General features: G+C 30.9%; 2 protein-coding genes across 6 annotated transcripts in view; one reads left to right on the forward strand and one right to left on the reverse strand.

Annotated features, from left to right (window-relative positions):
* LOC148610090 (four-jointed box protein 1-like) overlaps positions 1–16,308 on the reverse strand; it is a 31,492-nt gene extending 15,184 nt beyond the window's left edge. Inside the window, exon 1 of one of the 5 annotated variants that reach the window (XM_088542141.1) lies at positions 16,185–16,308. The gene's annotated coding sequence lies outside the window, so the exon portion shown is untranslated. Of the gene's footprint in view, positions 1–1,803; positions 1,828–4,271; positions 4,446–7,894; positions 8,035–15,341; positions 15,477–16,184 lie in introns of those variants that run through there. The other 4 variants (XM_088542142.1, XM_088542140.1, XM_088542143.1 and 1 more) reach the window with 4 other exon arrangements.
* Positions 7,978–23,038, forward strand: part of LOC148610091 (tumor protein p53-inducible protein 11-like) — a 213,150-nt gene continuing 198,089 nt past the window's right edge. The window contains exon 1 of the mRNA XM_088542152.1: positions 7,978–8,118. The gene's annotated coding sequence lies outside the window, so the exon portion shown is untranslated. The remainder of the gene's footprint in view (positions 8,119–23,038) is intronic.

Raw genomic sequence — 23,038 nt, forward strand, 5'->3', positions numbered from 1 at the left:
TTGTACTGTCTTTGAACAGGTATATGTACATACTTAATCTATTTCCTTTAGTTATCTCCCCTTATCAATCAACCTTTTAACTATTTTATTCAAGTTTTCTTTATGTCATCTCTTAAAACAAAATATGGGAATAAATAACTTAAAAATATATGCATTTTTTACTCAAAGTCAAGAACAACCAAGTTGTAATGTACCACAGGGTTTGAAATAAGCAGTGACCCACTTCCCATCGGCTTCTAAAACATTTGTGGTGACATTTTGAAATTACTGCTTTGCATGTAAACTACAGATGCATCCCCCAAAATTAAGCTGTGGACAACTGAGTTAAAAATGTTGAGTGTAAACCCAGCAGTTTATCACATAAATCATTCACTCTCTGCGTGACTCTTAGGAAAGTTAATACAATGAATTTAAGTCACTCTCTGCCTGATTCTTAGGAAAGTTGATAATTTGAAGTGCAACACTTGACACACAGATATTTGTTGGTGACATTTCTTGCTCTAAAAAGATAAATATAGCAATGTAATTCAATTTTCTCAGACTAACATCACTTGAACATTCTCAAATTTCCAAATTATCTATCCCTGCTTGATAAATTATTGAAAATTTGCATGAAGGTAAAGTTTTTATACATTGCTACTTGATAAATTATAAAAAAATTTTCAAGAAGAATTTTTACATGGCTGATTGATAAATTATTCATTACTCATTGAACTAAAATTTTTACACTTGCTCACAGATGATCAGAAAAAGTGGAAAAAAATGAGTAAAATGATTAAAAATAAATAATTTATGTCCAATTTAAACAGTTTGACAATCTTCCTAATAGAAAATTTATATCTTGAAGTATTTGAAATATTAACATAAGACAAAGGGAATTAATTTTCCTTCATGAATCACTGTAACCTGAGAAGTTTCATGGTTCCTGCTATCCATTTCCTTTTTGCAATTCTAAATTCACAATACTTCTTCATATCATATTACAATGTTAGTTCCTCTAAGGTATATTCATGGCAGATACATTTTCAGGTTACTGGTCTCATGGCAAGAATATTGAAAGTATAATTGCTGTGAAAATTTCTTGTTTACAATAATAAGACAGTATGGAAGGTTTATTACTGGCATATTTTTTAACATTACAGGTCCACGTAATATGAAACATTTTAAGTACCAGTCCATATAAAATTCAGACACTGCCAATGGTAAAGTGATTCATGGTGAAGAAAAACCTGCCAAACAAATGAGGCTTTACAGTCTACATACATGTATGCTAAACTTTCACATAATGATGATTATTTCTGCACTCAGATCTGCACTTTTTAGAAAATTATACATTCATCTTCCACTTAAATCAACCAAATGTAGCCAAATCAAGAACAATAACTCTTGCAAAGTGCAAATTCCATGTACAATCATTATCTATATAATTTTTTTCTCAAAAGTGCAACAAACAACTGTCTTGGAACAAGAAATAAAACTGAATTCAGTGGGTTTTTGACATGCATGAGTCCCCTTCTGTCTGATTTTTAGAAAGACTGCTACTTAAAATATATCCCCTCTCATTGATGCCTGCATACAGACATACAGTTGAAAAGGGTAAAAAAAAATGGAAAGGATATCAAAATTGAAAAATCTAAGTAAATGCAACAGACACCTGCTGAAAAAAACTTAAATATTTCCCACCCCCTTTTTCTGCCAGAGATGTTTCCACATTCATTTGGTCCTAGACACAAAACTGTTCCATAATTAAGCTTATTCACATTTTTCTCCAAGTTCAGAATAAAAACAAGAAAAAATGCCTACCTTGTTTTTATCTATGTAATCCACCAAGTGTCTTGTTCAAGTATGTTTAAATTTCTTGAGGAAGAAACTTATACCCACAAATATTTGTCTAAACTCACACATTATGAAATGAACCCGAATTACTCGTTCTCTGTACAAACACCCAGATTAAGGCTCACAGTGACACATTGAAAACCCAAACAATGGCCTTCAAATCTTCATGTTTTGGATAAATGGAGGTGTCATGATCCCCAAATCCCTAATTTTATGGTGAAGATTAGAGAAGGGATTTTCTTCCATTGACAAGATGACTGGTCACTTTTCATTATTTTGTCAGCATGGAGCCTCTGTCATTGATTTCCTTTTAAAAACAACATTGAAATTCCTGGGTTAGGGGGATTGGTAAATTATGGGGTATAAATTCACTATAATGTGAAGTTCCATTGATTTTTTAATGCTTAAAGTGGTTGTTTGATAAAATATTGGAAAATGGAATGACACCAAATGTTTTATTTACTCTGAAAAGTGGAAACTGACTTAGTAGATGTATATTAGGCCAAAAAATAAAAAAATAAAAAAACAACAACAAAAAACTGTGGTCTGTGGTCTTCCTGCAAAATAGGGTAGGTAGGTAGGGAAATTATTTTAATTTTCAAAAACATTTTACATTGAAAAAAAAAAACTAGGGTAGCAGGAAAAAGACATATTATTTTGTTGCCTTATATGATGTTTCTCTGTCTAACAAATTAATCTCAGCAAAGGTTTTGATGTTTTTAATTGCTATTTCATTTTATTTTCGCTATTTGATGTGTTAGGTTCTGCTTTCCATATCTGCTATAGTGTTGCATTACATTCTTAATGAATTTTTAATGTAGTTCACCAGTGAAACAGAAATTCAAATAAACAATTTACAAATGTGATGGAGCAGTGGTCATTTGAAAGGCTCTGGTGTCAAATTCAAAACTAGAATTCTGATGGTCTCAAAAATGGATTATATGAGTCTAAATGACCTTTTACATTAAGAACAAACCATTGAATTTTATAACATAGGTGGGAGGCTCTTTTTTCCCTGTTATTTCATGTAAACATAATGTTGATGAAACTGTATCCACCCACTGACATGAAATCAGAATTCCAAATTGATCACTGAACATAGAGTGCACAAAGGAAGATGAACTTGATAATTTAAAAAAGACAAAAATCAAAACAAAGAATACAGTCTGTATTTACATCAGAGATGCAAAATAACATTTGATTTTAATTACATTACATGTACATGTAGATGAAAGGCAAATTCTGCTGAATTCAAATCCAGAATGAGTTCTATCTGCTTTAAATCTGGAATATGGGTTTTGCATGTTAAACCCCCTTTAGTTTATGGGTCTGATCGTTTTAATAACAGTTATATGTTTTATACTTCATTAAATTTTAATGGACCATTAAACTTTGTGAGATTAACTGGTCTGTTAACATGGTTTATTTATCGGAACAGTCCAAGTGTAAAAGAGTAGGAGGTACAGTAGTCTCCATGAACAGGATCAGATTTACATGGCTTGGGAAAGATGTTTTGAGAAAGGGATATTTCCAGCTCGTATAAGAAATTTAAATTTCAGAGTCTTTTTTTTTTTTTTTTTAAAAAAAGATGATTTCCATAGCATATCATGTTTATTATACATTTGATGCTGGTTCCTGTGTTCAAATGTCCATTTGCTCTTTTTCCGTAATATTTCATGTATTTGAATAGGCAGTGAAATGTTCACAAAAATATGAAGCTCCTGAAAACTCCCCTTGTGTGTAATAAATTTCTCCCTATCAGAGCACAAGTGACCTTTATGATCTTTCCTTCCACAGACTTGCCACATTGTTCAGTGGCATGCCATAATATTCTGGCAAAAAAACAAACAAAAAAACTTGACAGATGAAGGATATATCTAGCTACATTTTATACTTATTGTATAATATTTCAAAATTATGTTGCCAAAACATTTTTTGTGTGTACAGATAATCAGCTTTAGTTCAAGTCATTATACTAGCTGTTCAAATATTGATTTTGTTTCAGGAAAAACATACATGTACCATTCAGTGAGTACAATTTACTAAGTATTATTATTTTTAAAAGAGTAAAACATTTTAAAAAAAGTTTAAGCAAAAAATTAGATATTTTTATTATGGCAAATGTAAATGTTTTGGCAAAGTACATTTGTTTTGGGGCAAAAAAATAACATTTTGATATTGGTTGAAGTTCTTAATTGATGTGCCAAGATTACCCCTCAAATGACTTGCTGTAAGATCAAAATTGCAAAACTCAAGATCGGTAGATATTTGTCTTTACAATAGACACATTGTCTAATTGTACTTTCACAATTCAATATACATAATCTAAATTTAAAATCAGAATTGTACTTCTACCAAGAGCTCAGTTCTTAAATAAAACAAAACATTGTTTAGCCTTTATTTCTGGTTGTAAATGTAGGATGAGCAGCACTTACCATTATTATTACGGTTCGTTTAATAATGAAAAATTTACATCTACATTCCAAAATACTTCCAAAACTCAAAAATCTTCATTGTAAACACAATCCATCAAAACAGTTAGTGCACTCAAGATCTAATGAATATTTTGCATGTTTAGTTGAATAAAAAAATTGTCAAACCGATTGTCCTCTTTGGGATAATGAGGTGGCTTTGTAACAAAATTAAATGGATGAGTTTTATGCATGCAATGTGATTCAAAGCTTGAATAGCCTTGGTTTGGGTGTGCAATCTTCCATAACCGTGGTCGCAATAATAAACGTGTGTCAGAGTTCATCCGAGTTGTAAAGTAACGAAGGGCATTGATATAATTGAAAGAGTGTATTTTTCAGCCATAGAATCACCCAGTTGGAAATCAGAGCCTACTATTAACTAGAATGATTTGTAAAATTTCTTCTTTTTTCTGTATAATCATTTATTTGAGATTTATTTTAAAGCTTAAACTTTGGGTTCCCATGGAGATTTACATGTAGTGGTATCTTGATGTAATGATAAATATTTACTGAACAAAGATATTTTTTCTATGGTGCTTGTAAGGGGAGGTAATCAAAATTCAGGGTTTACATGTTCAGTCTTATAGTAAATGCTGAGGGAAGTTCTATCTTAATGAGCATTCTTTCAGTATTTCTAATTGTATTTGGTTATTTCAGGTAATATTTCATTGTTCGAAGGTTTGCTGGATGGCAACCCTTCCCCCAATTTTGTTAAAAAATTTCATAAATTTTGTGTAAAATATTGGCAGAAATGAGGAAATGATAACTTGGAACCCCCTTTACATAAAAATGTGGATTGGAACCCTCTTTCATTTATTTCTAGATTTGTTGCTGTATTTACAGTCTCAAGTTCCTTTTTGTGCATTAAGGGCAAACCCCTTAATTTTCTTAATCAACTCAGTGATGAATAGCATTAACTTTAAACCTATGTTAAGTATTCTTTATACCAGAAAAAAATCATGTTCAACCCATGTCTGTCAAAAAATACACTTAAGTGCATTATACCAAGTGTATGTGCAGACTTCTTTAACATAACACCTTGTACAGAGATATATCCCACATTTTCACCACCTTACACTATAAGCAGTACACTGTGCATTGTTCACAGCTAATGTCCCATTATATAGTATAGGTAATAGTTAGCATGTGATTTTTGAATGTGGACACAGCGAGATGTCCTTTAAAAACTCATTATCCACATTTTTCTTGTTTGAAGAAAGCATGGGAAAGTTATGAAGTCGCAGACTTCAGGTTTCTTTGCAATTACAGTTTTTTTTTGTTTTTTGTTTTATAAATTTTTGCTATGAAATATTGCTCACCTTTTCTTGAGGTGTCTGTGATTTTGTACTTCTTATTCATCAAGCCCTACAACCCTTATTATACCCTATGCTTTGTAAGCAGGGAGATCTATTCTTCAGTTTTTCTGTCTGCATATTTTTGTTTTCTCCGTCTGTATTACTGTCATATTTTTTATATTATATTGACCAGTGAGGGGCATATGCCATTGTCAGGTATTAAATATTAATTGAAGACATGAATGAAAAGTCCAACTAACAGGTTCAAGGTCATATGTCAAGGTTACTCTTACTAAGAATAATGTTCATCCTAGGATCTAGATTTATTGTATCTTGTATTTCCATTATATCTTTCATCACAAGCTGCAATTTGCTCAATCTTGAAATAAGTGCAAAATACTTTAATATAATTCAAAATACTAAGTATACAATATTTATTTCATCAACTGAAGTAATAAATGGGTTATCTCTCTTGACCCTTTGGCATTTTTCCAAAAGTACATCTGCTAGTACAAATGAGAAACATGAAGTATGTGTGTACTTGCCAGCAAACAATTTATATTGTTTTTATTTCTTTGTAGATCTAAAGCCAGCTGAAGACAGAGAGTTAATTATCTTGTGATGTGAACAATAAATTAGGGTAATGACAGAGTTATGTCACTTGGTTAATGCTCATATAATTAATACAGATGGCAGTTTTGGCCTTTGTGTTGTTGTTTCATTGGATTATTGTTTATGCATGCACAGCTGTAATGATGTTACAGTAAAACCTGTAAAGCTGAATTATTTTGGGTATAAGGCCAAAAAAAATATGTCTGTTCAGGGTTACATTCCTCCCAAAAATAGGGTAGGTCGGTAGGCATTTTCATTTTATTTTCTTCTCGACTAAAGTTGAGCCTATATATGTAAAATAGCATCATGTTTAAGTCATGAAAGTGTTTGGTTTTAAGCAGAAAGTTTGATTTTTAACATACACACCTATTAATCATGTCTTTTATTACAATACACTTATTTTCTGTAGGAATTTTGAACAAAATATAAGTACACTGTATTTACGATTTATGTGATATAAATAAGTCTCCTATTCAAACGTTATTGTGATCTGGTTTTTAACGTACTTTTGGTTTTACTGGAAATGATCTGTATTATACCAGAAATTGGTGGAAATTACCGATTTTGTCAATTTGTGAGAAAAAATGTATTAGGGTCAGTCGGAAACCCGAAACAAACATTTTTTTTTTTGGCCTAAGGCTTTGACTAGTTGAGTCAAATGTTCGGTTAAGACAAAATTACAAAGAGGAACTAGTATGTTGAGACCTCTTCAAAACATGATGTGTTTATAGGTTTCCAAGTAATTTAGGGGATGAGCAATCTATTGGTCACTTCAAAATGATCACAAGTGAGCGAATCATGCCACCCTTTGTTATGGAAATTTTTAGATATGGAAATATCGGCTGATCTGTGAACAGGTATGCCCAAATGGGCCCCCATTATGCTTGAAAAGTTTGGCGATTATATAGAAAACACTGGAAATCACAGGAATGTGAATGCCCCCTTTTTAGGAATTTTTATATTCTCACTGGTTGATAGAATTTAATACATTATTATCATTTGGATTTTCAAAAATGATAGAACAGCAAGAATTGCTGTTATTTTAGTAACAAGAACTACTGTAGAAGGTTTTTACTGTAAATTTTCAATGATATCTGGCAAGCTTAATTAAGAAATGACACAAAAGGAAAGAAGTCTTCAATGTATGTGTTTTGAAAATTAACCTTTAACCTCCTTGTTATAGACATGGTCTTACAGGCATCTCTATCAACAGTTGATTTTGTTTTGCTAGAGTTGATTTACTTAGAAATGAACAAAACAATACAAGACAGAATTTAGTATTCTTTTTTCATGCGGTTATCATTGCTATAATTTTACAGTAAAACCTAAATCAAACCCTGAATAATCCAAAAACCTGTCTAAACCAAACCCTGAATAATCCAAAAATCTGTCTAAACCAAACCCTGAATAATCCAAAAAACCTGTCTAAACCAAACCCTGAATAATCCAAAAATCTGTCTAATCCAGACACTTTTCGAAGTCCCTTTGTATCAGTTTTAATGTATTTATAATCTGGGTAAACCGAACTCCTTTCAAAACCGAACAACTTTAAAGTCCGAAAGAGATTTGGTTTGGACAGGTTTCATTGCATGTGTGGAATAAATGAAAATATCTGATGCATACATGAAAGATGAAAGTTTAAAAAAATAGAAAGAAAACAACCAACATTAAATACCATACCTTTCAAAAGAATGCTTTATCTCCCAATAATTCTTTGATATTACACTGTAGGTGTTTTTATCTTTAACTATATTCTGCTATCACAGACACGTTTTGTCAGCAATGTTTTCATTTTCCAGACTTTCTCTCTGAAGTTTAATTGGGGTCAGATATACCTCCAAAATGAAAAGTGCACAGCTGAGGGATATAAATAAAGCCTGTAATACAGCACCACTTCTGAGAAGGTATGTTTTTACACTTGAAGTTCAGTAATAGCTTTATCTGGGTTTCTTTCTATATCTAATTTACATCTCCATGTAGGGCTTGTGATAAGAGGATCTTATTTGTGTGTATAAGATAGTAGGGTGTCGAAGAGGTAGCTAAGTTACCTCCAGGCCCGTTAAAACTCTCACCTGCGTTATAAAGTTTTACCTAGGCGAATGGGATAAAGAGCAGATATTTTAATCTGTCCTGTCTCCAATTAAATGATAAATGTGTCCCATAGATATCTTATACTTCTTTATGGTTTACTAAGGGTTTCTTTATGGAGTGACCTAAAACATGAAAATGGCACTCAACGATGGAATTTGTAATTAATTTACTAAATCTAAAGGTATCTCTTCTTTGAAATGTCAAATATTATACATGAATAAGGCCTTTACAAGTAAAAACAAGTTTGAGCTTTTAGATGAATAATATTTGACATATAATGACAAGAAGGGGTCTGGATCTTTAATATAAACATTTTAGATGGCTGCTCTGTTGTTCAAATTAGAATACTTGGTAAATCAGATTTGACATATTTTGGTACATGGGTATACAAATATTCATCAAGTTATAGGGCAGTCAGTTGTTAAAGGTCAATATCGTTCAGTTTAATTTGATATCAGAGAGCAACCATTTTAATTTTAAGGGGTGGGGGGTGACTAGGACAAAATTTTCTATTGTAATTTTTTATTTTTTTTTATGTTGAAAAATATATATCCTGCCTTTTTTCTTCTTATAGCTTGTCCTGTCTTTTTTCTTGAAAACTTCAATCCTGCATTTTTTTAATTTCGCATTTCATTAATCCCCCTTTGTCACTGTCAGTCTGTCTGTTCTCCACACTTTTTGTTTCTGGATCATAATTTTGAATTCAAGAATTGTTAACCCAAATAAATTCTGACTTATCATAATGCTGACCACTATAAAGCTGGATTATAATACATATTGTTTACCATTTGACATTTTGACACTTTTCTATTATAAATTGGATGGTGTGGTAGGAATGTATCTGTAAATGTCAGATCATCTTATTGTAATTTCATTTTCTTATCTCTGGTTATTCATACATAGAAACCTTTGTCTTCTATGAAATGTTGCTAGCTATGTGTATCAGAATTATCCACTCCAACACACTCTTGCTTCTAACTGTTCTCTAGAGATACATGAATCAAGTTAAAAGTTTCCCCTATTTTCCATGGGTAAAACATAATTCTTAAAGTACATCTTTTTGTTATAAGCTATGCATATAACCAACTATCAAGAATGCAAGTTAAAACATACTTATTTTATATAAGATTAAAGAAAAAAGAATTAACTTCCTTAATTGTTCATATATCATCTTCATTAAATATGCTTTACACTTATATTCTGGGGACTGATATTAAACCTATATTGAAGACAAAATAATTAATTTTTATAATTCATAAAAGGTCACGTGTACCTTACAGTCACAATGCACAAGGTCACATGTCACCATTGACTCTCATACACTTGCACTCAATTGACCTCAGAAATAAAAGTGCATATAATGTTCATTATATGTTATGCAATAGTTCAACACAATAAAAAATTTGGTATCATAAACAGAAAAATGAAAATAATCTTGAAACAAAAGATGTTTTCCTTTTCAGACATGTTAGATCACTTCAATAACTCCTCACGTAATTTTGGAAGTTAACACTTTTCCTTGGGAGAATAATAAACAAATTTTTAGATTTGTATCATTTTAGATGTTAATTTAAGATATTGTAAAGTGCATGTCTTGTAATTTGAAATTTTTATAATTCAATTCTTGAATATGGCAGAAATCCAATAAGAGTTGACTCAAGTATAGACAATATGAAGGGTCTGTACCTATCAGTTACTATTCTGAGACAATGCCTGTCTGATTTGGTTCAAAATATAATGATGAAGAATGAGATTCTATCGGAAAAAATTAATGTTCTTGCCATTCAGTTTTTTTTTTTTTTTTTTGAGTCTTTGGCCATATTTATGAATATCGATGTCAGTGAGAGGGCATTTTATAACCACTTCTCTTTGACAAAAAGTTGCTTGTTACAGTGATTTTTTTCATCCCCTAAAATATAATGGTAATTTCTTTTTTTATTCTTTTAACATATCAATATAAATGTGCAGTAGGTACCATTAAGAGATAAGGAAAGCCTAAGTTTAGAAATATACCGTCCCTATACAAAGTAACTTAAATAGTGGAAAGAGGCATAATTTCTTTCAGTTAGTGAATGCAATGGTTGAAATTAATGAAATTGACCTACAATGATTTCTTTCAAGAAATAAATTATAAAAATTGTTGGTCCATAAAAATTGCCTTGAAACAGAAACCCAAAATTGTCCTGTTGGGACAGGGGAAGAAATGATAGAATAAACCAATATTTAAGGATCACAATTTACACCTGATATGTTAAGCTTAGGTAAAGAAAAAAAAATAACATGACTAAATTTGAGAAAGAAATATTATACCTGTTGTTATGTGTACTCTGCCTTGTATTTATATTTCATGAGGATACAAACATTACCTCGTAAATTACTAGTTTTATCTGGAGTGGCTATACCGAGTAAACTAGAGAGCCTTGTCTAGCCAGTCCCCACTTAAGGTGTTAGGTTTACATGTTTTATAATGCTATGTTGTAAATATTGTCTAATTTAAACAGATAAGAATGACTTATCCAACGATTTATAACCTTGTTGGCTAAAAATGTGTTTGTTTTAATATTAATTTGTATTTTACAGACTCTATTTTCACTTTTAAGTTTGGGCATAGAAATTGAGTTCAATAGCTGTTTGAATTTCTGTGTTCGATTCATATGTGTATTTTTCATATGTGTATTTTCGTTGATTTTTTTTTGCTGCCTTTTGATGTTCCCTTAAAGAATGATATTTGGTTTTTTTTTTCAATTAAATGAACATAACATCTTCACTATTTAAAACTAGTAGCACTCCAATTAAGATTCTTGCAAAATGTGATACATGGTTGGATGCTTACATATTTTTATTTTTAATATTTTGTTTAAAATGCTATAGTAAGCAGAAATTAATGTGTGGTTTTACATATAACCTGTGCATTTGGAAATAAAAATTATATAGAATGTACCATAAAATTCAAAATTAAGGGAGATAACTCTGTAAATGACATTAAAATACAATAAAAACTATTGGATTTTCCATGTGAATTAAGAACAGACATATTGGAATGAATAATTATACATTTCATCATAAATACCTACAAAACAACTTAGTAACAAAAATAAAAATATGTAGCCTTTTTTAGGGGTTTCACATTTTACAGAATTTGCATGATTCTTATCTGGAGTACTACTGAAAACTTGACATGATGGTTTTCATACAATAATTTGAGAAGTTGATTTCAACTATTATATTATGTTAGGGGCATCAGTGTGGCAGAGTATCATTTAATGACGAATTAGATGCCCTATTTTAAAAATGGCTTGCAAATTTATATGAAATTATGCATGCTTTGAGAATGTTAGAGTCAATTCGTAGTGTCCACTCAAGTTTATAGCAGTGTGTCAGAATTTCCGTCTTCAATTGTGTAAACCTTTCAGACTCAAAAGCCCAAAACTTATTTTGGAGATTTTTTACGTAAATGTAAATGGCCTGTAAAATGGAAATTTTACTAACTCACCAGCATTATATTCTACCATCCTGACTGGAATTAATTCATGATGGAATACACCATCTCGGCAAAAAGTATATAAGATTCCATAATCATCAGTCATTTATTTTCAACTCTCTTTAAGTCATGAAATGTCCATCAAGATTTTGTCAATAAAATCTTCTGAATGGAGAATATTTCAAGATAGATAATTATGTAGTGTGTGAAACGAGGCAGATCTGTGCTTAGACATGCACAACATTAGGCTCTGATGAGTTTATGATGGAGTTAATTGTTGAAACACATGTCAACCTGGCATTAATGGTGGTATGCTTCATTAACGTCTGAATTTAATTATATTCCATTCAGTAGATCATTGGCAAGCATATTATAATTACAGCTTGATTACTACTTCAGAATTTCAATATTAAAGAATCGAAACAAATTGTTTTTTTTGGTCCAGTGGGTTCGTAATCAAAGCATTGGCTAAGTATAGACAGTTGGTCCTGTCCTGGATAATCTTTCGATGTTGAAAATGATAAGTTTAGAACTTAGATTTAATCTGCAGAATCCATGTCCACAATTTAATTGTAGTCAAAATTTGAAACAATTTTGGTGGTGAGCATTAATTAGTAGACTTGCTATCAGAGAGATGCACATGCAATTAATGAAAGAGTGGGAACTGTAGCAAGTATAGGCCCTTAAAGGTATTGTTTTACTGTAAAACCTGATTAAAGCAAACTCTGAATAAACCAAAACCCAGTAAGGGAGCAATCATTTGATTTTTATTGGGGGGAGGGCTAGAATAATATTTTTTATCTGGATATTTTTTTTTGTGTTAAGACTATTCTGACTTTTTAATTTTGATTCCAGACTGTCTTGGATTTTTTTTTATAGTATATACAAATATGACAAATTAAAGTATTTACAAAAAAACATATTATGATTTCTTTTTCAACAGATGCATCTAGCCTTTTTTCCTATTTAAATGGTCACACTGGATTTTTTTTACCATATGCTGCCATCCTGCCTTTTTCCAAATTAAATCCTAGCCCCCTAAAAATCAAATGATTGCTCCCTTAACATGGATCCTTTCATTGTAGCCTTAAAACATTTAAACCTGTGTAAAGCAAACTATTGCTTGAAGTGAACAAATCCCTCAGTATGAGACTGGTTCAGTTTAGATAACTGGCTATACTGCTAGCTAAAAGGTATCTGACCTACCGACAGAAGCAATGTACTGTAAGCAAAAAATAACTACAAGCCAGGCACCCCTGAAGTTGAAAACCCATAATCCAAATCATAAAGTTCAAATTACCCAAGACTTAGATACTTTACACATCTAAGCTGGATCTCAAGTACCTGAATCTTATAGACATGTGTTACTAATCTCTCAAATGTTGAAAATTCTGGCATTATCTGAAATTTATCAGTGTTTTCCTTTCGTCTTATCTCAATTAAACCAGACATATATTTTATCCTGTACATATTCTTTGCCATTAAATGATTTAGAAGAACAAAAATTGCACAGTTATCTCAGCACAGCACAATAAATGTATTTTTATGCCGACTTTTATGTTGCGTTTTGTAGTTATGAACCCTTGCTTTGTGATAGTGAAAGCCTGCTCTGTATTGGAAATGACAGTTTCTGCAACTTTGTCTATAATAAATTATTTGCTTGAGTTGCATAAAATTGTTACTTCTATGGGGGTCAGACAGTGAGAAATAGATATGAAAACAAAATGGGGAAATATAGGATGGTTGTTATAGCTTTTTCAGAGCTTGAAGGATCAAAATAGAATTATAATGTAAAATTGCACATAAAAATGAAAATAAACACAACAGTCAGAAAAGCAATATTTTCATGTCGATACCCAACTGATCAGCGTAACAATTGTATTAGTTAAATATATGTTATTTTGTTCTTTATAATTCTTCATAAATTGCTATTACATGTACATGTTATCTTGAAATTGGAAGAAAAAAGTAAAAATTAATACAAAATTAATCTTTTTTGGCTGCACTTCAGGATAGGAATTATCTATGACTTTTAGTATGCAAATAACAAAAGTAGAAGAAAATTTTCAATGACCAGTATTTATTGTATAGAACAAGATTGTTCTTTGAAAATTACAAATTTAGAGTTGATACTCATAATGTCCCAAAATAATTCCCATTTTTAATTCAAACCTATTTTTGCAAAACAAAAATTCATAATGTCCCCCACCCCCCCCCCCCCCAAAAAAAAAAAAAAAAAAAAAAATCTCATATTTGACACTAAATTGGAAGTCATAATATCGCCTGAAAATTCTTAATTTTTTTTTATGTTAAGCCAGCATCAATATTAATGCTCTGTTTTGTTTCCATGAATCCAACCCTAGTGGTTGTCCCCAAAAAAAACTCATTTTTAAAAGCTAAATATGGTCATAATATCCTAGAATAATTGTCATTTTTAATGCTTAATTACTGTTAATGTTTTGGTCATTGTTTCCATGAAACAACCTGAAACAACCATTCTGGTATCAAGTTTCTCTAGAAAACATTAGAATACATCCTAAACAAACACCTGAGAACACAATGAAAAAAATGTCCAATAAAAACCAGGTCAAGAAGACATATATGTGTGTTCTAGCACAATAAGTGGTATTTCTGACATCTAACATGGACATTTATCTTTAATGTTTATGTTCTTTCTGTCTCAAGAGTGTTGATTGATATCATAAAGAGGACTCTTTGATGTTTGGAGTTAGAAATAGTAGTAGGACAGCTGATTGTATCATGTGACCAGTTCAGTTGTTTTGGGGGAAATTGGAAAAAAGAATAATAAAAACTTCCTTCTTGGAATTTTTGGGCCTTGAAACCTCTTGTGAAAGTGCATTTTTGCCTGCAATGTTTGTTTTGATTTTTTTACCAATTAAGATTAAAAACAAAATAATGGGGGAAACAATTGAATAAAATTGTACTAAAACTGTTTAATAAAATCCTTAACTACAGACATGTTAGATTTATCATAAAATATTTTTTTCAACTCTTTCAGTACTTTAATTCTAGGCTTGTTCATTAAGTAAAAAAAAATCTGTTTGCTACAGAATTAATCACTTTCATACTTTTATTTATAACTTTTCTACATATCTTCACCTGTTGCACACAGAATTAACATCCCATAAATAAATTATACAAGACATTATACTTAGTTTTCTTCTCATCCTTGTACTGAGTGTTTTCATCAGAAGTATTTATAGAAAACTTTCTCACTCTTCAAAACTAATATGCATAAATATTGAATGTAAGATGCAATTTGTTACTACAGTTACACCTGTAATTATAATTTACTTGAGAAGTTAAAATCGGAATACTTCATGACATAAAAATTTATGATAAATAAAAATAAAAAAAAAGAACAAAATATTCATCCTCAGCTAGAAAAGTTCAACTCACAATTTTTATAAGAATATTGTATATTATCCAATTTCTAATAAGAAAAACTTTCACATACACAGACATTAGCATCAGTTTTCATCAAAAACCACTGTTATTAATTTAATGTCTTTTTACCAGTAAACCCCCACTCACCTGTTTTGTGCAGAACTTGCCAAAAGAATTACTATTCCATAATGAAACAAATAAGTGCTTGTAATTTGCCTCTAATCTTCCCACTATGTGTGAAATATACATGGAAATGAACATAGACCATGTGATCTGAGGTGTTGGGGTAAATAATGGGTTATAAATCATCGTCAGCTGTGTTCGCTCGACCATGGTAATCTAACCCTAGACTAGAGCGGTGTGGTCAGACTGATATTGGAAAAGATACATTACAATGAACTTGAGATATATTCCAGATGTTAGAGATTCATGACTTCAACAGAAAAATTGATATTTGGCAGTAAGCAAAAGTGCTAGATCCATGGCTTGTAAAAATTGAGTTTGGTTTGTAAAATTAGCATGCCAAAAGTCATCAAATTAAATTTTCTGAAAATGTATTTAGGGCCTGTAATAACTAACTGTATGGAGTCTTTTCAAAACAGGCAAATTTAGGAATGATGGGATATTAAGCAGTAGTTGGACTATTGGACTAAGTATTCGGTCAACTTTAAATACCTTTTTTTTTCATCAAAACATCTTGTGTAAAAGTTTCACAGTAAACCAAAAATAAAAAAAAATAAAAATTACTGCAGGTCTATGTATTTCTAAATTTATAAAATGTCATGGTAAGTTTTTTTTTAGTTGTTTAAAAAAAATGGATGTTGGACATGGATTTTTTTCTGTTGTCTACTGTCGAGAATCTTTTTTGCAAGATATTTATCCAATTAAAATTAATGTTGTAACAATTTTATAAATATCTCTTTTCCAATGATTAGAAATCGGCAGGTATAAACTCTCAGATGTAGGAAATTTAAGCTAACTTGGACTTACCACAGTATTAGGGTATGATCCCAATACATGCTTATCACTATCACTTTCAAATCACAACTGAATCTCATATTGAAATTACCAATTTATTTTCCTTTGTGTAGTGTTATCTCCCCCTGGTTTTCTTATCAGGGGAGTATTTTCTTACAGTATTTAGTTACTTTTGTGAGCTCAGGTGTGAAAATGTATCAAAGTGGAAAAATTATCAGAAGTTTGTAAGATTGGCTCTCAATAGTATCTGTTGAGTCAAGTTTCATTAAATTCTCTTTGTACAATGGTTGAATAGGAAGTATTACCATATTAAAGTAAGGCAATAGTTTTGGGAGTTATTCACTTGGCCATAAATGATTTTATTGTCAAACAGCTTGACACAAGGATATTATGTGTTGCTTGAAGTTTATTTATATTTTTTTCTCACAGATAAAAGAATTTGTAAAATAGCATAAATTGAATTTTAGTCACTGGAATTTATTGCAGGAAGCTGGGAGGCCAGAGCATTTCATTCAAGCTCCATTTCAAAATGTGTCATTAGCGGTGTCAAATGTATATGGCTTTTTTAGAATGGCTTTTTCAATCAATAAAAGCCTATTGTATGTCTTTGTTGTTTTTATGCTTTAAAGAAAATTTGGTATTGAAATTGTTTTCAGCTATCATGTTTATGATGGGAATGAACATTTATCATCTAAGGCGATAAGTATCAAGGTGGCTTACTGCTTCTCTGAAGAAATGAGAAATTTTGGTTTTACATTTCCCACAGAGAACTTATAAGGGGTATATAGGAATTATTAAGCCAATCTGTCTTTTCATCTGTACATATATGTACCCTGTAAGTGCAACTCTTCTTCTGGTGAAACTCTTTTGGAAGTTTAAAGTTTGCCATGATATATACATATAGAAGTGCCAGGGGAGTTAATCAACCTTAAATGTCTCATGTTAGAGAGTCACAGTGAAAGTGGAATAATATTTTGTGAGTCTTACTTCTAATATAATCTCTAGTACATGAAGTACCTGTGAAAGTACAATGTATAAACAAAAGTAAAAAAATATTTAAATATAAATTCATTAGCTGTCATCAATTGTATGTCATATACCATTTCAGACCTTTCAAATTTCTTATTTTGCCACCATTAAAATGGACCCATAGGGCAGTTTCTTCTAAGAGTGAAACATAATTACTTACCAGGTTATAATGACCTTTGAATCATCCATAGGAGCAGTCATATAAGAAATAAAATTTAATTACATACATGTTTACTCCTCATTTTAATATGGTCCCATTTAAGATCAAAAGCCTAGATAAGTAATAATGGTCTCACACCTTTCAGTTGTCCCAGTCACACAAAAGGAGATAATTACCTAACAGTCTTTTCTGATCATTTCCCTTTAAAATAAAGTGTGATAAATCTCATAATCAGCTATAATTCTCCAGTGCTAATAGATAGGTGTTTAGATTATGTCAATAAAAGGGGGCTACAAACAACATACCTCCAGGCTTTTTGACTCCTTTTGTAACAATTTTACACAATTTATGGTTTAACAATTGAAAATGAAGTGTGTCGTTTACCTGTATGAAATGGAATGTTGACATTTAATTAGTTTGTATTGATAAGGGAGGAAAATTAATGGGGACTGTAATGGTGTTAAGTGTAATGTATCTGATGATGCAATTTAAGTGAATAAATTTACTGCTGATATTGACCTCTGTGAAATTATATACTTTGTCGCAAATAAATACTTGTATCAGTTTTAGGTTACAGGTATTAATAAATGTTAGGCAGGTTTATAATATCATAAACTAATAAACTTCCCCCTGGGAAAACTTGTAGAAAAAGAAATAGGAAAAATAAGAATTAATATGATTGACTTATAATATATAATAAAAGATTAATAGAATGAAAAATATTTCAAATAAAAAAGAAAAAAAAACAAAATAAGATAAATAATTGAATTTAGATATATATTACCCAACTTGTGACATGTCATGCCACTTGTATAATTAAGAACCATTAAGATATGGCTTTATACCATGATATGATATATTATGTCATTTTGAAAAAAATTCCTATGTGACTTAGTCATAATTGTTTTGTTTTGTAACTATGCCCTTCATGGGCCCTTTGATTAGAAAATAAACAATTTTTCTTCCTTCTTCTTCTTTTTTCTTCTTTTTAGATATGATGTACATTATGATTGTGTATTGTCTTGGTAATATGATTTTTAAATTTGAATAAAGAAAATGCCTCATGTCCTTTTTGCTGAAACCTGTGCATGTTTTTAATTTTTAAAAAAATCTAAAAAAAATTTTATTGATCAATTGAGTTGTATTGATATGTGCTCTGAATTCTGACCAAGTGTGTGTAGATTAAAGTACATCCATTAGATGTAAACATGGGAATGGATATGTATTATATGATGATAAATGAAGGAGTTTTTACCATGTTCAAAAATATTTAATTCATAAAAAGACTCTGATATTAGAACATTATGACTAATAGTAAAAAAAAGAAATAAAGAAGGAAAACAAACATAGAAAAATTATAATAAAAATGGAAAAAATAAAAGAGAACATATTAAAATAATATGAACAATAGAAAAAATGAAAAAATGGATTAAGGTGCAATGATGAAAATGAAGAAAAATAGAAATCAGCTATGAGTAAGATAAAAAAAAAATTAGAATTTACATTTTAATGTGAGGTCTTGTGTTCAGTAAAAAATGGTGTTTGTTTTGGAAGCATGAAGTACATGTACTAAGTCGATGTATTATGATAAATGATAGAGCTGAGCTTAGATTGATAGTTTTAGGTTATTATGATAACTTAACAGCCTGTAAATCATTTAGACATAGCAGAGTTTTCACCCTCAACAGCTGTAGATTATCAAAACAGTATGTATTAATGGAATCTTTCATTTATTATTTTCCACACCCCAGTGCAATCTTCCATTTATCTCTCTTTGGTTCAAGTACACCAATGCATCAAGTCCTTTGTGAAAGTGTTAAACTGGCAGACTGTATCATCAAAATTATCAAGATTTACAAAAATATATCAGACACTTAGACCGTTGAGTGATATTGGTTTTCTGCAGGCTGAATGCATACACAAACAAATGTTTCTCTTGACATTCTAGGTTCCCTCTGGGGGTATTGGATTTGGTAACAGCAGAGGAAGATGCACTCTGTGATGTTATCTCCTCAATTTAATAGTTCAATGCATGGTCAGTATTGAAAGTATAGAGTTAGGCAAGACTAAAAAATATTTCTGTTTGCCATAGCCTAAGTGCTAAAAAATGGGTTGGTAGGAAGGTAAATAATTTTCTTTTCTCCCAAATCATTTTAGTTTTCAAAAGATTATTATAGTAATACTGCTACTGCTACTCATTTTTGTTCTTTATAATGTGACACCAATCTATAAGGTCAAAACAGCTTTTGAAGTTACAGAAACTAGTTAAGAAATCAGAAAAGAAAATAAGGTAATGAAAACAAGAAAATGAGAAAAAAATATCAACTATACTACATCATTAAAAAAAATTTTCACTCATGGGGTTTCAGATAGAAAAGTCATGCATGCTATAGCAAACAAAAAAAAAAAATTTTTTTGGCCTTATAGGAATTTGAAATTGTTGAGGTTGCATACCATTTGTTTACAATCTCCAGATGTATAGGTTCATAGAAATGCACCAATAATATGTATTTTGACTTGAAATATGAAATAAGGTTAATTTGATATGTAATCTTTTTTCTCTAACTTAAAGCATGCAATAGTAAAAAAAATGGCATTTATTTAATGTTTTGCATAACTCACGTCTTAGGCAACAAAACAAACTGAACAGTTATTGGACAGCTGGTCCAATGAAAGAGTTTTTTGTTGCCACATTGTTGCCAAGTTGCCAAATGCTCAATAATTAATATTTCCTACATTGGTACTGCTTGCTTGAACAATCAGATGATGAAACAAAATGAACCCCTTTAGCACTGAAAGCGAAACTAATTAGAACAGATGACAGGTTCAGTTCAAAGGATATGAAGAAATATTCAGGAATAATTAGCAGTTGAGCATGTTTATCCATTAGCTGTGATCACTCAATCATTCAAATGACTCTTGTCAGTGTACCATCTGTAGAATTAATTAGTTGGGGTGTTGTATAACTGGCTGAGCTGTATGATTCCAGATAGAACATACATTAAATATGTTTAAAGTTTGAAGTATATTCAAATTGCTTAAAAGATGTTAAAGCACATTTTGTGATTATTTCAATGTTGCACCTGTATGCAATATAAACCCATGCTGTGATTGCTAGAGGGGAAATAGTTTTAATTAGCAAAGATGTTTTAGCTCACCTGGGTGGAAGGTCAGAGTGAGCTGAAATCCATAACTTTACAACTCTACTTCGAAACTATTTGACAAGATTTACGTGAACTTGGCAGACTTGATACACGTTTGGTCTGCTTAATTGGCCAAAATGAACTTTATTGGTGCCAGAGGACCTTACTATCTAATTGGCAATTTAGAAAGTGAAACTCCTTTGAACCTATAAATTTAATAAGATAATGGAAAGCAGGGCTGATAGAATCAGTCCAATTTTGATGTCACTCAGATGGCTCTTTGTATGGCTGTTTTTACTCTAACTTGTCATTGAAACCCTGTAAGATACTTTAATTCTACTGTTCCAATAACATTCAGGTTTTGCCAAGGTGGGCAATGCAGGCAACTTGTTCAGATGTTTATTTCTACCCTTTAACTTGTTAAAGCTGAAGTTTTTAATTGGTTTAACAGCAGTGGTGATGATATGATAACGAACTGTTTTTTTTAAAAGTGTCATAAATTTAAAATAACTTTTAAACTGTACAGCATTCTCTAAAAGCTGACCTACCCTCTTATGGCTGACTGGGTTTGCTTCAGTTTAAGCCAGGCCTGACCATAACTTTTAGTTGTCATGGCCTCAACTTAGGTCAGCCAAATTTAAGGCCAGACAAGTCTAATGAAGTTAGAACCGACAGTGGTGTAGCTAGAGCCAAATCAATGTGGAAGCATTTAGAAGCACAGAAAAGGGGGAATTTATTTTGGTTGATTAAGAATTGGCAATAATAAAAATTTTATCATAACCAATTCTTATAAATTAATTTTAAAACATATTTTTATCTTTAAACATGAGAAAAGTAGCTCTGAATTTAACTGAATAGGGGCGTGTCAATATTTTTTTAATCCATTGTGATATTAACAAAATTATTTTGTTACAGTATTTATCTCAAATTAATTTATTTAATGTTGCAAGAATGTTGATATCTTGGCTTTTTTAAATACAGTGTAGCAATGCCACTGCCAGATTTATCAAACTTAAACTCTCTTATATTGACTAAAACTTTCAATAGGAATTCAATAACCATCATAACATACATAAATCCTGGGCCTAAGCTCAACTTTCCCATTGATAATGAACATTTAATTTAATACATATTTACAAAAATAGGTTTAAGATATTATAAGCACTGAATTTCTATTCATATCTATTTCATCATTATTATAGAGTTATCCCATTACTGAAGAAGGACTATTGTCTGAAGTTCAATTACAGTTTGCTGAATGGTAATCTAGTGAACACTTGATTTAGATTTTATGACGGGTAATATTCCCATTTATAATGCATTTGACTTTTAGTTGAGTGCAATTCCTACAAGTGCTAAAATGTCAGATTAAGTCCTGATGAAATCACAGCTTTCAAATTCACTTTCAATGTCTTAGACTACTTTGCATCTTAAATAAAATCCCACCAGAAGAAAGTAAAAGGTCCACAATAAAAGTAAATGTGTAGTATAATTGCTTCAGGACCAATCATAATGAAATTTCAATGGTTCTTCATTAGAATTGGAAAGAAGTTCAGTTACATCTTTCTCTCCATAGTGTAATGCCCAATGAGAATTCTTTTAGTTTTGAAGTCATAAATGAGTATAAACAGGGAGAAGTTGCTGAGATTATGTTTTTGTCAGGTTGTTACTCTGTCATCACTAATTTGTTGCCTTGATACATCCTGTACTTTTTGTCTGATTTCCTTTAAAATTTGATTAAGTTGTGGTAATAATCCATTGAAATGGACCACTTTTAAGCTCACCTGGCCCAATGGGCCATGTGAGCTATTGCCATCACTCGGCATCCGTCATAGTCAGTTGTGGTTAATAACTTTTCAAAACTCTTCTACTCTGACTCAACTTGACCAATTAGAACCAAACCTGATTTGAATACTAGTAATCCTTAGGGTTTAATGTATAGAACCAATGTTGATCTGTTGATAAACATGGCCACCGTTAGTTAAAATAGAGCATAAGGGTCAGGCTAAATGTTTTCGCATATATCTCAAACTTGGTTAGTTTTTGCCAAATTCTGATGGCATGAAAATGTTCAACATGATAAGATCTATCTGTGGTTAAATTTGTGTGTTAATCTGTTAAGCCATGTTGGAGTTACTGTCCTTTTTGGACATTTTTTCTTGCTATTTTAATGATGTTACTTTATAAAATTCTTCTCAGAAACTACTGGACAGAATTGAATGGAAATTGATGATTGTTTCGTTAGGTATAAGCACTAGGAATTTTTATTCTAGAAAAACGTAGCAGCTTTTACAAAAACTGATTGTTGCTTATTGAGCCATGGTGCAATTCAGACTCTTTAGAGCATCTTGTTTTGATGGGACTGAAGTAATAATCAAACTGGATATAGCTTCCATTTATGTCAGATTCCCTAAAAAACCTATAGAAGCCTTAATAGGGTTGAATTTCTAGGGATCCACTTTCTGGGATTTAGCGTTCATTTTAAAGACACATGGAGATAGATCATGCTCACTAAGATTTTTCATAAGGGATAG

The sequence above is a fragment of the Perna viridis genome, chromosome 8, assembly GCF_037379345.1.
Source record: "Perna viridis isolate PV_CMFRI_1.1 ecotype Kerala chromosome 8, ASM3737934v1, whole genome shotgun sequence".
NCBI lineage: Eukaryota > Metazoa > Mollusca > Bivalvia > Mytilida > Mytilidae > Perna > Perna viridis.